The sequence below is a fragment of the Carettochelys insculpta genome, chromosome 23 (assembly GCF_033958435.1).
Source record: "Carettochelys insculpta isolate YL-2023 chromosome 23, ASM3395843v1, whole genome shotgun sequence".
NCBI classification, from domain to species: domain Eukaryota; kingdom Metazoa; phylum Chordata; order Testudines; family Carettochelyidae; genus Carettochelys; species Carettochelys insculpta.
The window spans coordinates 22,913,605-22,927,547 of record NC_134159.1 but is presented as its reverse complement, the minus strand read 5'-3'; the positions used below and the strand labels follow the sequence as shown (position 1 = coordinate 22,927,547).

Below are 13,943 nucleotides of genomic sequence, written 5' to 3'. Positions count from 1 at the left end.
AAATTTAATATGGATAAGTGTAAGGTAATGCACATTGGAAAAAATAACCCCAAGTAACATTCAATATGATGGGGGCTAATTTAGCTACAACTAGTCAGGAAAGAGATCCAGGGATTATTGTGGGTAGTTCTCTGATAACATCTACACAGTGTGCAGCAGCAGTCAAAAAAGCAAATAGGATGTTGGGAATTACTTAAAAAGGGGATAGAAAATAAGACCAAGAATATTTTACTGCCCCTTTATAAAACTATGGTACACCCATATCTTACATACTGTGTACAGATGTGGTCCCCTCACCTCAAAAAAGACATTTTGACAATAGAAAAGGTTCAGAAAAGGGCAACTAAAATGATTAGGGGTTTGGAACAGGTCCCATATGAGGAGAGGTTAAAGAGACTGGGACTTTTCAGTTTAGAAAAGAGGAGACTGAGGGGGGATATGATAGAGGTATATAAAATCATGAGCGGTGTGGAGAGGGTGAATAAAGAAAAATTATTTACTTGTTCCCATAAAAGAAAAACTAGAGGACACCAAATTAAATTAATGGGTAGCAGATTTAAAACCAATAAAAGCATGTTCTTTTTCACACAGTGCACAGTCAAGCTGTGGAACTCCTTGCCAGAAGAAGCTGTGAAGGCTAGGACTATACAAGAGTTCAAAGAAGAGCTAGATAAATTCATGGAAGTTAGGTCCATAAAAGGCTATTAGCCAGGGGGTAGGAATGGTGTCCCTGGCCTCTGTTTGTCAGAGGCTGGAGATGGATGGCAGGAGACAAGCTGCTTGATCATTGTCTTTGGTTCACCTCACCACTGTCAGCAGATGCTGGGCTAGATGGACCTTTGGTCTGACCAAGTAATGGCCGTTCTTATTAGCAGTGGTCTGTGTAGCAGGGATGGTGTCATGTACTATCCCAAGTTCAGAAGAAACTGACTGCATGCCCAGCTGAGCATGGAGATACGCAGTCTCACTTCACAGACACAAAAGTTTTAGCAGTGCAAGCAAAAAAAGCAGATTTACAGTGATGATGGGAAACCCAGATGAGTGAGTGGGTCATGCACGAGGCCCTTCTTCTCAGTGGGCCGCAAGATTGCGGTAACCTAGACGGTCTCCTCGAATAGGGTAGCTTTGCTAAATGCCTTCATGTACCTAGAATTTGCAGAATGTGCTGACTGGACATAGAGGTAGTGCGTGGCTCCCACAGTCAGTGTTGTGTGCAATCAGCAGGCACCTCCCTTCACGTGCTCTTGCTTTACATGTGTCCCTTTAGTAACACAGGTAGGAAAAAACCATGCAGATGGTAACCAGCAGAATCTGGCAAAACTATACATGGAAAATGGTAAGCAAAATGCCTCACAGCCCACCCATAGAGCCCTGATGGACCGCAGGTGGCTCTCAGGCTGCAAAATGCCCACTGTTGTTTTACAGGCAATGTACACGTGTGGGGTAAGAAGTGGTATAAGGAAAGACTGAGGCCCATGAGTCCTTTAACATATGCTATGTGTAGGAAAGCATAAGAATTAGCCCCAGCTAATGTGTCAAAGAGGCTTCAGCTAGTTTTCAACAATATTTTGATGAGCAATAACCAGAGCAATAACCAGGACTTTGGCTACAAAGCTGCACATTTTAACCTCTGTCTCTCTCTCATCCTTTCATGGCTCTCACTCCTCTGTGCTACCACGTGCCCTTACAAAACCACACATGATACAGGCCTTTCACTAAGGGAAAAGTCACTCATCTTCTAAAAGATACAAAAAGAAGAGACTCAATCCAATGCAGCAAACAGAGTTCAAAAAGCAGAATATCCTAGCAACTGCTGGAGAGTGATACAAACTCACAGTCAGTATCACTGCTCATCTGGAGAGTAGCTGCTCATTAAAAATAAGAGTGAGTGCTAAATAATACATTGGGTTTCACTCTTCTCTTATGATTTCTTGAGAGTGGTAACACTTGCATCATTCCTGGGGACTGTATGGCTGCAATGTTCTTAATAAATAAATTCCAACACCTGCCTTGATGTTTGCAGATCCCAGATCTGTGGGCAACATATGAGGCCATATTATATTCCACCTCAATGTCAAATACAAACCAACTGTGTGAACGCAATACAGAGGTAGAATTGACTGGGAATTTTCCATCAAGAAATTCACTTTCTATACAATTGAAATAATCTGTAGGAAAATTTCAGTTCTTCCTTAGAAAAATCATTTGTAGTTCTGCACATTCCTCCCGCCCCACCTTCTGCTGGCATCCTGCTAAGTTGGGAAGCATACTAAACTTAGGAAACAATGAAATATCCCAGCTGAGAGCATGAACTGGGGGTTCTAACAATATTGCTGAAATGTAGATCCTTGTAAAATTTCTAATTTTTGCTTTGTTTATTGCAGTTAGCGACAGAAATTTTTCCAGAAACGTCAGAATTTTTCACAGAACTGTAATGCCACTTCCCAGCCACCTGGAGGGGCAATAGCCAGCACTCAAATGTCAGGAAATCCCAGCATTTGCCGCCATAACAGTTGACTCAGGAGCCATAAGTGCTGGCCAATAAATTAGTGCAGAAGGCCACTGCCTGGCTAAGTGGTTGTATGTGCCAAGAGTGCATTCTGTTAGTGGTTTGTGGCCTGTCCTGGATGCTACTGGGCCCTGGAATTTAAAGCAGTATTCTGGCTGTATGTACACACCTGTCTACAGGGTTTGAGACCTTTCTGCCTGAGAGATCACCACTCACCTTCTACCGTACTGCTTCAGCTGCAGTCAGTGGAAGCAGCCAAGTTAAGAGCCCCCTAATGAATAAATTGAGGGGGCCAGTGAAAATGTTTTGAAGGACCCTATGCACTCTAATTGTTATGTGGTTAGCTTTGTGTATCAAGCATATCACAATAAAAACAGGATTTAAAAAACAATGTTCAAGTAGAAACCAATTTTTAAATGTATTTAAAAATAATCAATTCAGTTAATTGAGAAAATTTCAACATATATCCAGTGCAATAAAATACAAGCTCTTCAGCGCAGACTGCACTGGAGAGCTGTGCTTGCAAGGTAATGACCTTAACACTGCAAATTAATTCTAAAGCACAATTGTTTTCAATCTTCATTTAAAACCAAACTTAGTTAATTTGCTTTAATGACATAGGAAATGGAAATTCCCTTAATAAAATAAGTTATGAATATTTATTACCCTATTTTTACCTGAAAATTGAATAATTCATCAATTAACTTTACTATTAATTATTCAATACAAAATTAATACACAGCAAAATCCTAACATCTTTAAAACCCCATGGCACTATCTGATTAAAAAACAACATCAGACATATATGTGACTGTGTAATGTGCATATGCATAGGGTATCTGTAACCACACACACAAAAGCAGAAGCCTATCTATGGCTAAGGTTGCTTTCTTGCCTTGCCTCAAAATATCAGAGCAGAGTTAGGAGTCAGGGACTATATACTTTGGATGAGACACATTCCTCCCCTGGGAATTTGGCTACCTGCCTTCCAGGGCACCAAGCACAATTCAAAATGTCAAACTCGGAACAAAATCATAACTAAGGAAATTTCAAACAATGTGTTCATTAAGCTAAAACAAAGGTTAAGGGGAAAATTGAATGACTTTAATCCAAAACAACCTTAAATACTAAGGAAACTGAGAGGTTATGATAGAGTCAATTAAATCTGAGACTTTGAAGTAGGAGCATGCACAGTTAGAGGACTCACCTTTACTCTGCTGGCAAGCAGTGCTCTGAGAAACACCGGAAACCCTGAGACATCCCTATCAATTGGTATCAAAGAGCTTTATCTCTATAGTCCCTTTCTTACTCCTATAGCAGTTGGGCCAACTCCTGCCACCTTTGGAGTACTTTTTCTAGGCCTCTACATGCTGCAATGTTATAAATTACTAATCCTACAAAGATTTCATGAACTGTTACAGTTCCACAGACCTAGTGTATCTGAACAGATAAACAAAAGCATTTGCAGGAAGAGAGGCAACAGAGAACTACAAATGTGCTCACGGAGCCAATTAGAAAGGCAGAGCTCTGCCATTCACATGCAGACTGGACAAGTACAGGCAGTGTCTTCTCCATCTTTGCGACAGGAGCAGCTACAGACTGCAAGAGCCATCAAGCCATTATAAACACAAAGATGAGACTTCTGAAAGGCCTGGGCCCACTAACAAACACTTATAAAGAGAAAGTGAAAGGAAGGAGATGGGAGGCTTGCATTGCTATCAAGAGAGGACAAATGTTCTTTGAGATGTTAAAGTTATGGATGTTCCTTAAACTCTGAATTGCCCTACTTTCAAATGATAGGGTTTGTTTTTAACCTAGTTGCTAAATTTCCTAAGTGTCTAGTTATTTTCTCAGCTGCCGTGTATTTTCCTATAATTCACTTATTTACAGTAAAATTCTTTGCTTGGGATACCATATAGGGTCAGTGGACATGTTGCCTGGAAGAGAACAAGGTTTTCCTTACTTTCCATCTGCTAACAATCAGCTCTCACCAATTCAGTTGTATGCTCTTCCTGCTTTTCTCACAAGGCTGCATTGGGCACTGGTAGGGGAAACATTTAGGGTCACAAGGGGGCACATGCCCCCAGTGCTGTGGGTGGGAGGGCCAAGGGGGCAGCCAGCAACCAGTGGGACCAGCGTCACTGCACAGCCTGGGGAATAGAGGTAGGAGGAGTCCTGGTGCCCACAGAAGAGCCCCCGCTCTACCCGCTGCCTAGAGGATCTAGCATCACTGTGGGTTAGAAACCTGGCTGGCCTGTGTTCAGGAGCACAATGCAAGGCTCCTTTCTCCCTCTCAGCAATCCTGGAGCACCCATGAAGTGCACCTCCTTGCACTTCAGCCCAGGCACATATCTATAATATACATAAGGAACTGATTTTCACAGCAAACCCGGAAGTGCTGGGGTCTGCAAAGAACTGGGGGTGGATCTGTGAGAGTGGATGGGAGAAATGACAACTGATTCAAAAGTGTTACAAATCACTAAAAAAAGTTGTTTCAAACTGGTCCCTGTAACACAATCCCTATGGCTTGCTTTGGCGACCAGAGTCACCAGAGAAACTGCAGGAGAATCATTAGCCCCTTATGAGACTCCCATGTGAACAGTGCAGGAAGAAGAGCTATTTATTTTCCCTCTTCATGGAAGAGGATTTGATTAGAGCTTTGGTTTGATTTCTCTTGCAAACATGATGAAATTATCTCAAGGGTCAACAGCAATACAATCCTTCAAAACCTCAATGGGCACTGCAAAACCCAACATCTCTGGCACTAGCAATTCCTTAAGAGGTTGTCCCCCAACCAAAATGCAAAGCCAACTGCAGCAGTGCTGTCTCCCCACCATGCAACCTTGTCTAACTGCAACCCAGGCAGTGTGAAACAGACAAACATAGATCAAGGATTTTTCCCGCCGCTTTGGGAGATTGTGAACAGTGCTATAGCTCGGGGACAGCTCATCTCGGTGGTAAGGCGATTATTCACCACAAAGACCATCTCTCACTCATGCCTGAGCCCCTTTTATTCCCAGTCCCTACTGTATCTCCATCCTAGAGTCATTTCAGGGGTTTTCCCATGCAATTCCCCATCCCTACATGTCCTTGCTGATGTTCCTCAGTGCCACATTTCTTCCATAATCTCCTTCACAAAACTGCCTCAATACTCTCTCCTTGCTTTCCCTCTAATATGACACTTGGCACAGAATACCTCTCCCTTCCCAATAGTTTTTTTTTTTTATTTACTTCCAGCATTGTATCTTCCATGTAAAGCAAAATTCACAGCATATCATGGTGCATGTGCACCACTGAAATACCACAGACACCCTGGAATTTCACCTTCGAATCCGAAAATTTTATGGGGAGGGATCATGTCTCCATGTTCTCTGTACACGTCTGTGCTTTATATAAAAATTCAGCCCTCGACTACTTCGGAACAGTCGGAAAGTATGCATGTGTTCACGCACGAACATGAGAAATGCTCCTTGTCCATTTCCAGCAACACTTTACAAACCAGAGCAGGCCTTACTTCATGTATTTGTTTGTAATTAACTGCGTTTTGCAAACTTTGTAATTTATGAGGTCAGAATTTATCAATAGGAACCACTACACACTCTACTGTCCTTGTCTGTTAATGAAAAGCTATGCTTGTTCCCCTAAACCAGGAGAGGGGAATTAAAATGCTAAAAATAAACCAGCAGGTAGCAGAAGTAAAACTAAATTACCACAAATAGATAGTGACACTGGATGTAAATTGCTATTGATTTATATGAGTGCACTGCAACTGAACATTTTTCGTTTCAGAAATATTAGTCACTGCCAAGTCTCACTGCGTGGAAATGCCAGACACCACCTTTCTGGGCTGAGACTCCCCAGCTGGAATTCCCCTCCCCCACCATAGGGCACACACACTTTCATTAGCGCAGAGTATAATTCAGCACTGTGCCAACAATTTGAGGAATTTTTTTTCCCCCAAAAATCCCTCAGCTAATTTTTTGGCCAGAGCCAAATCACAGTTGTTTTGCATTATCTCAGAGCTTGCCCTCCCATAGCACTTCCAGCCCCATCCCGATCTCAGAATGTCTTTCTAGAGGTAGTAATGAAAACAAGATTTGAAGCGGGAAAATACCACAGAAAGACGACAGGAACAATTGTCTCATTTGCCAGGCTGTACAAGAACACAGCTCCCAAATGGAACATTCCCATCTGTACCTAGGCATGTAACTGGCTGATGTAGGGGCCTGTAATGTTCATTTTTGCGGCCATATCCAGGACATGCACATCTTCTGAAGGTGCTTAGTTCATGGAATTGGGGCCTGCATATCAGAAATTGTGCCTCAGTTAAGAAATGTAGTGTCTACTATTTCTAACCCTCCCCCCAGACTTTTCCAGTGGCACCTTAAAGATTAGCAGCTCACTTCCTCGGATGCAGAAAGCCAAAGAACAAGATGGCAGGGAAATATACCTACATGCAGAGATGGGAGTGTTACATCAGAGCTCCGAAGGCTAATTCAATCACAATGGCCCAGGTCCATCAGTGATAAGAATACCTAAAAGGGAAAATTACTTATTGTAATGAGACAGCGATTCCCAGTTCCAGGGTCAACTTTGCATATGAATTCCAGCTCAGCAGTTTCATGCTGCAGTCTGTTTTTGAAGGGATATTTTTACTTAAATAGGGTAATTTCCAAGTCTGTAACTCTGTGCCCAGGGAGGTTAAAATTCTCTCCTACTGGTGTTTGTATCTTGCCATTCCTGGTGTTTGGTTTGCTTCCATTTATTCTTTTGCATACAGAAAGACAATCAGGTTTGTCCAATGTACACAGTAGAGAGGCATTGCTGGCACACATCACATTACTACCTCTTTGCCATCCCTGTGTATGACCCATTGCTCCTTAGAAATGACTATACTAACTCTGGGCTTGCTGACAAGCGGATGCAAAAACATGTAGGAACTAATGAGTGAAATCTCTGTTCAGCACAGGACTCTGTGATGCTAAAAGAACTATACAAGAATGCAAATCCCACTACAGCCATTTCCTTCAGGATTACTGAATCTATGTCTACACTACGAGATAAATTCAAATGCATTAATATCAATTTTGTAACTCTGGAATTTGTAAGTTCAAATTTGACCACCCTCTCTTCCCACGTGCTGCTCACAAAGTCAACTCATTGCTGCCACACTCAAATTGGCTAACATCAACTGCTGCAGTAGTGCATTGTGGGAACCCATCCCACAGTTCTCGCATCCCCATAGCATTCTGGTTATATTTGCTGGTCTTTGACATCATCTTCCTACATTGCATTTTCCTCATTCCCCTCCCATTCCCTGAAAATATGCTGATCCCTGGAAATAAAACAGGGATCCTCCAAGTTAGAAGAAAGAGGATAGAAAAGTCTCTGAAAAAAGATTTTTGACTATATTGAAACTAGTACAGGGACCCCGGAAAGCATGAAGAAAGAAGATAGGAAAGCTTTTCAGAAAACAGAGTTGCTGATAGGGAGTGTCTTTGGCTTTCTGGTATACTATAAGGCTTCTGTGTGATGACTGTGTATTCTAAGGTTAGAAGAAAGACGACAGAAAAGGTTAGGGGAAAATAATTTTTGGTTCTCCCCCTGCCCCCACATTACATTGCCACCGTAGGTGCAGCGACTGTATTCTCAACTGGCCATCCCCTGAGTGTTTCACCTCCCATCGTTCCATGTGACCCCCGAAAATAACGCAGGGGCCCAGACTGCATTTTAAAGTTAGAAGAAAGAGGATAGAAAATGTAGGAAAAAAGAATTTTTGGTTTCGCCACCCATTATATTGCCAACACAGGTGCAACAACTGTGTTCTCAACTGGCCATCCATTGAGTATCCCACCTCCCATCATTGCTGAAATATTTCCCCCATGTATCTTTAGCCACCAGGGGAGACTGGCCCCACCAACGGCAGCAAGCCCCTTAGCCGCTGGGGAAGAATTCCCCCTGGTGGCAGCAAAACCCCCCAGTCACAAGGGGACACAGACCTCAGATTGCTTGAGGAATCTCTATTTAATATTGCTGTCCTGAAGAGTTCATGCACATTTTTCAAATCCTGGCAACATCTAGGACTTAAAAGTCCAAGTTAAAGGTAAAAGGAGACACCTCTACTCCAAAAATCCTCTTCTTGTAGGCATGGGTCAGATTTCTCTCTCTCTTTCATCACTTCCATTGATTATTTTATTATAAAAGAAAAAATGGTTAACAAGATGCTACCAAATGTAGCATGAAGGTGACAAATGGCCCTGCATCAAATCACAGATATAGACAGTATTTACCAGTTGGAAGAAGAAACAATTTAATTCTCAAAAATCAACAACCAAATTGCAGTCCTTTCAAAGAAACCATGTGATCCAGTAGACTGAGCTGCTAACTCCAGCACGCACCACCTAGGTCAGCAATTCTTGAGTGGTAATTCCAACTCTACCAACGTCGTCTTGGTTTTAGCCTGTCACAGGTCACTTAACCTGATACTGCCTCAGTTTCCTCATGCTGGAAACAAGCAGAATACTAAAAGCTGGTTCAGAACTTTTGAACTACACCTCTTCCTCCAGAGAAAAGAAAACCTTTCATGGAACCCTATCATTCTGACAAAGCTTTCCCTAGCCCCAGGTGAAGTTTTTGGTCAAAATCAGAGTGAGAAAGGGACTGTAGGAGAACAGTCCACAGCCTAGCAGTCAGGCAGACATACATTAGAATCACTGGTCAAAACGGGGCAGAGCAAGGACTTGAACTTCATTCTCCCACATAAGCACCCTGACTGCTAGGCTAGAACATCAGCCTTTTCCACCCCTCATTGGAGCTCTTCCACTTTGTATATTCACTGGGCCATGGGAGAAGCAGGGGGTACAGATTGACTCAGAGTCTGGCTGTAGGGGCACTTCACTCAGGATGCAGGAGAGATCAGGTTCAAGTTCTTGCTCCAAATTATTAAAAACAAAAAAAACAAAAACAAAACAAAAAAAAAAAAAAGAACTTTTGGTTGCAACAAACCTTTTTTAGAAAGGCTTTGCAGATGAGGCGTGGAACCCCCAGTCAACAACATTTTACCCATGCCAGAACAGCTTGTAGTCCAAGTGCTAGGGCACTCACCTGGGATGTGTGAGATTTGAAGCTAGTGATATTGTGGGAGTTCACATTTTTAACATGCCTTAAAAGTGAAAAGCACTAGAAAAATCAGTAGTTGTAGAATGTATTGAGGGAGAAACCAAGATTGTTTGTGTCTGGAAAATCCAGTGTGCCCCTGAAAACCACGATCCCTCTCACAATAAAATAATTTTATTTCATTTGCTTTGGGAATGTTTAGTAATTTTACATAATATAAATTTTAAATCTAGAACATCAAGGATTTTTATTAGTGCTTCATTACAGTAGCTTCAATTCTCACTAATGGCTAGAAGACCCCTTGTAGATTAGTTGGAAAATTAACAAGTAAGCAAGCAAATATGATTACAAGAAAACATCAGGGTTACTGCATCACCAAATGCACTTTGTTAATTTGTGTTGATATGTTGTTTAGTTTTAATTAATTAGTTATAATAATCTCCACTATGTTTATTAGCATATGTTGTAAAAATAGCAAAGCTAGTTACACAAAACCAAGTAACTACAATGTTGTTCAACACAATCTTTATTAAGAACTAGAAAATCACTTCACCAGGAAATTTGTGAAATGCATAGTCATACTTTTGTCATTACTGTTACTAGATGTGCTTAATGCATTTGCTTACCTATAAATTATAGAGATAGTATAAACAACATCAGGACATCCATGTAGCACCATTTCTTTCCAAACACTGGAAGTCAGTTGTTTTAACTTATTAATACTCTTCTTACAGATAAATTAAATGAATTAATGGAAAATATTAAGCTATATTGAAGCTCAAAGCATGTAGATGCTGTCTGAAACTCAGAGCCATTCCCTCTTCTTCCAGCCTTACATTAGACACCTTAGTAGAACTGTTTCTTCCCAGGCCAAACCTTGTTCAATACATTCAGTCACAGTAAATATCCAAGCCCTCCAAGGTGAGTTACATTTCCCTTATAAACAGGCCCCTCATCCTAGCATCAGAGAGCAGAGCTGTGCTCCCCAGTGAAAAGGAAAGGAGACAAACTGGCACTGTACCTCCCTCAGTCGTTCACAGGCATATTTCAAATTACCTCTGCACATTCCCTTGGGAACCTACATCATTCTGTGAAACCAACTCCACAGCGTGTTACATTTCTGGGCTCACAACATCCCTTTCCCAACATTTCAAGATGAATCTCAGCTGGCAATAAGCTCTTCTCAAGTAATAGTGTATTTTAATTAAATTCTTTCACTAATAGGCAAAACTCAAGGACCTAACCCCAGGATCTTGAACTCGAGGCTTCAGAAATACCACTGAAGATGACATGATGGTGAAGGTCCTGCAGACGACACCAAATGACTCTCCTCTTGATGCACGCATGCCCCAGCATGCAGTTTGGAGTGTACACCCAACAGAGACAAGTGTATGTGCAAAGAACACTACTTTTGCAGAAGAACCCCCTCAACCTCTTTTTCCTATACATTTGCTATTACTACATTATTGCCTCCTGCTATAGCACACTATTACCGAATCACCACCAGCCAGCTCCCAAGCCCCTCTTTACTATTAGGATGCAGTAAGGACTAGGTGTATTTTTAGACCATTAGAAAGTGGCTCAGACAAGGGTCAACCCCTTCCTGAAAGTCCCATGCCAATGTCTCTGTGAGCATCGACTCCAACGATACATTTATAGGGATTTCTCAACTCCTACTATGTATCATTTTATTAAGAAGCTCTATAAGTGTCAGTGGCGCAATTCATTTTTATTAATTTTCCAAGATGAAATTAGCAGTACCCGCAGCAGCAAACAAAGAATGGGGAATGTTCTGGTTCAGTGCTGGATTGATGTCATTAATTCTTTAATACCAAGAGGCCTGTTTGTATGAACTCAGCATTTAACTGCACCAATTAATTTCAATATTAAAAAAAATTCAAAACGATCTCAATAACTAATTTAAGAAGGTCCTTGAACAGCCGTTGCAACTTTCCTCCTCATGGGACATTACACTTTCAACTCTAAATACACAGGAGCAGGATATTGTAATATTAATAGGAAAATTGCTATTTTCCAGCATTGCCTTTAGCAAACTAAACAAACCCTTAATGTCTTAAAAAACCCTTCTACAAACACATGTCTATTTCTGATACATTTACTGGTACCGTACATATCCCCTGACTGTGCTTAATTTGCTTTCTGACCACTCAACAAGCTGAGCTGGCAAAGGCTCAGCGAGACGTCTTTTTGCATTAATTCTATAACTCGAGCACCCACAACAGAGAAAAGCCTTTTCAAAGACAATCATTTCACCTATTATTCTGAAGCCAATGGGTTCAGTGAGACAAAATGTGTACAGGGAGCCAAGAAAAAAGGGGTAGCATCCAGACACTGTCGGCTGAATTGCCTGTCGCTATCAATAAAGTGCAGACCCCAGCCTAGGCTGGCAAGGTGCATATGATACTCTGTGCTCCAGGGGAACAACCTGCCCCCACATGCATAATTTGTGTCTGTGACATTGCTTTAAAACTGACTGTACTGAATGGCTACAGCACCTGGAGGGGTTTGGTGTTTGTCACTTGCAAAGTACTGTGAGAGAACGCCCAGGCTGGAGAGTTCAGGGGGCACAGTGGTCCCCACGTTCCAGGCTGCACCCTGGGGAGAATATCACAGGGTGTACTTCAAGTTCCTTAGCTCAAGAACCTGAAATACCAGCAGTTTTAGGAACACATTTGAGTCTGGTGGAACTGAAGGCATCACCTGCAAAAGCAGTAACACATGAAATCTTTCACCTCTCCATCCTGAACACACACCCTGGTTTGCTAGCACTTAAGGAGGAACCTGTTCAATCATTCAAAAAGAATTTAAGAGAGCTTGAATGCTTAAAAGGTGGGTGTGGCGAAGTAGGAGGGCCTCACCTTCCAGTTACTCTGGTCTCCCCACCAGGAAAAAGCACTCCAGAACTTTGTATAATTTGGAGGCAGGCCTTGCATGAACTACAAAACTGAATAGTTCACTCTCCCTGCAAATGGGTGTTCTTACACTAATGACCCAACAGCTTAGTTGTGAAAAGGTGTGAAAAGGCACTGAGGTTCTCCCAACTACTGTACACAGCAAGAAAAACATAAAACTTCAGCACTTCCTCCAGAATTTTTTTTTTTTACTCAAACACCGTAGCCCCATTCACGGTTCATGAAAACGTGGCTATAAATTTGAAAAAAACAAAAATGTGGCTTTAGATAAGAACTCTGAACTTTGTACATTTTCTGTAAGCACAAGTTCCATTTTTGTTTTCAGTCACAAGTCATGTAACTCCACGTCTCAATGTAATAAAATGATCATCAGGATTCCACAAAAGGAAAATATCTGCAGTCTTTAATTTACTGTATCGATTCCCAATGGGCTGCGGAAGTTAAACATCTATGGCAGTTAGAAGAACACATGACATTTACTGCTTAATAAGCTGCAAACACGCCTGTTAATTTGGCTTTTGGGGATGTCCTTGCCACCAGGCACTTAACCCCCAACAAGAAACAAACATGGAGTCTGCATTTTCCACATGAAAAAAGCAAGGGATTTTTTTAGTTTCTAGCCAACAATTTGTCTATACTGCACCCCATTTAGCGACATGGCCATTTTGACAGCACTGTGTCAATGAGGGCGTATCTACACAACTCAGTTTTAGAGGCAAGGCTCTGCCAACAGCAACCTTGTTGTTAAAATCACCAGGTGTGAACACTGTTTGTCACACTTTTGCCAACAAAATACTTCCCCCCCAGCAATGAGGTTTAGCTTTACGGACAGCAGAGCACTTCTGCTGACAAAGCAGCAATCACACTTCTGCATGTCAGGGGCAACACTTGGTCATTCATAGGGATTTTTTTTAAGCACCCTCAAAGGACAAAAATTTTGTCGCGCAAGTGCAAGTCAGACAGTACAAACGCTGTATGGTGGCACTTTTCCCAACAAAATACTGCTGTGCCCCGCCCCCCACCTTTATGATTAGTGTGAGCATTGTTGACAGGAGGGTGAGTCTGCCAACAACTAACTGTTTACACTGCCACTTGCCATGGGAAAACTTTTGTCACCGGGAAGGGAGGTACATACAGGTTTAAGCACCTGTGAATAACAAATCAAAAAAAAAATCTGAAGAAGTGCACCTTACCCACGAAAGCTCATTTACCTAATAAATAAATGTGTTAGCCCTTAAGATGATGCAGGACTACTCGTTATTTGTGACGCTACAGACTAACACCGCTTCCCCTCTAAATCTACCAAAAGTTTTGTCATTCAATTGGTGGTGTAGACAACAGAGCACTGTCAAGTTAAGTAGTCTACAATCTTCACTTAACAAAGC

The 13,943-nt window shown here is 41.8% G+C and overlaps 1 protein-coding gene across 1 annotated transcript in view; it reads right to left on the bottom strand.

Moving 5' to 3' along the window:
• CAMTA1 (calmodulin binding transcription activator 1) overlaps window positions 1–13,943 on the bottom strand; it is a 1,240,930-nt gene that overhangs the window by 939,272 nt on the left and 287,715 nt on the right. The gene's annotated exons all lie outside the window — the stretch shown is intronic.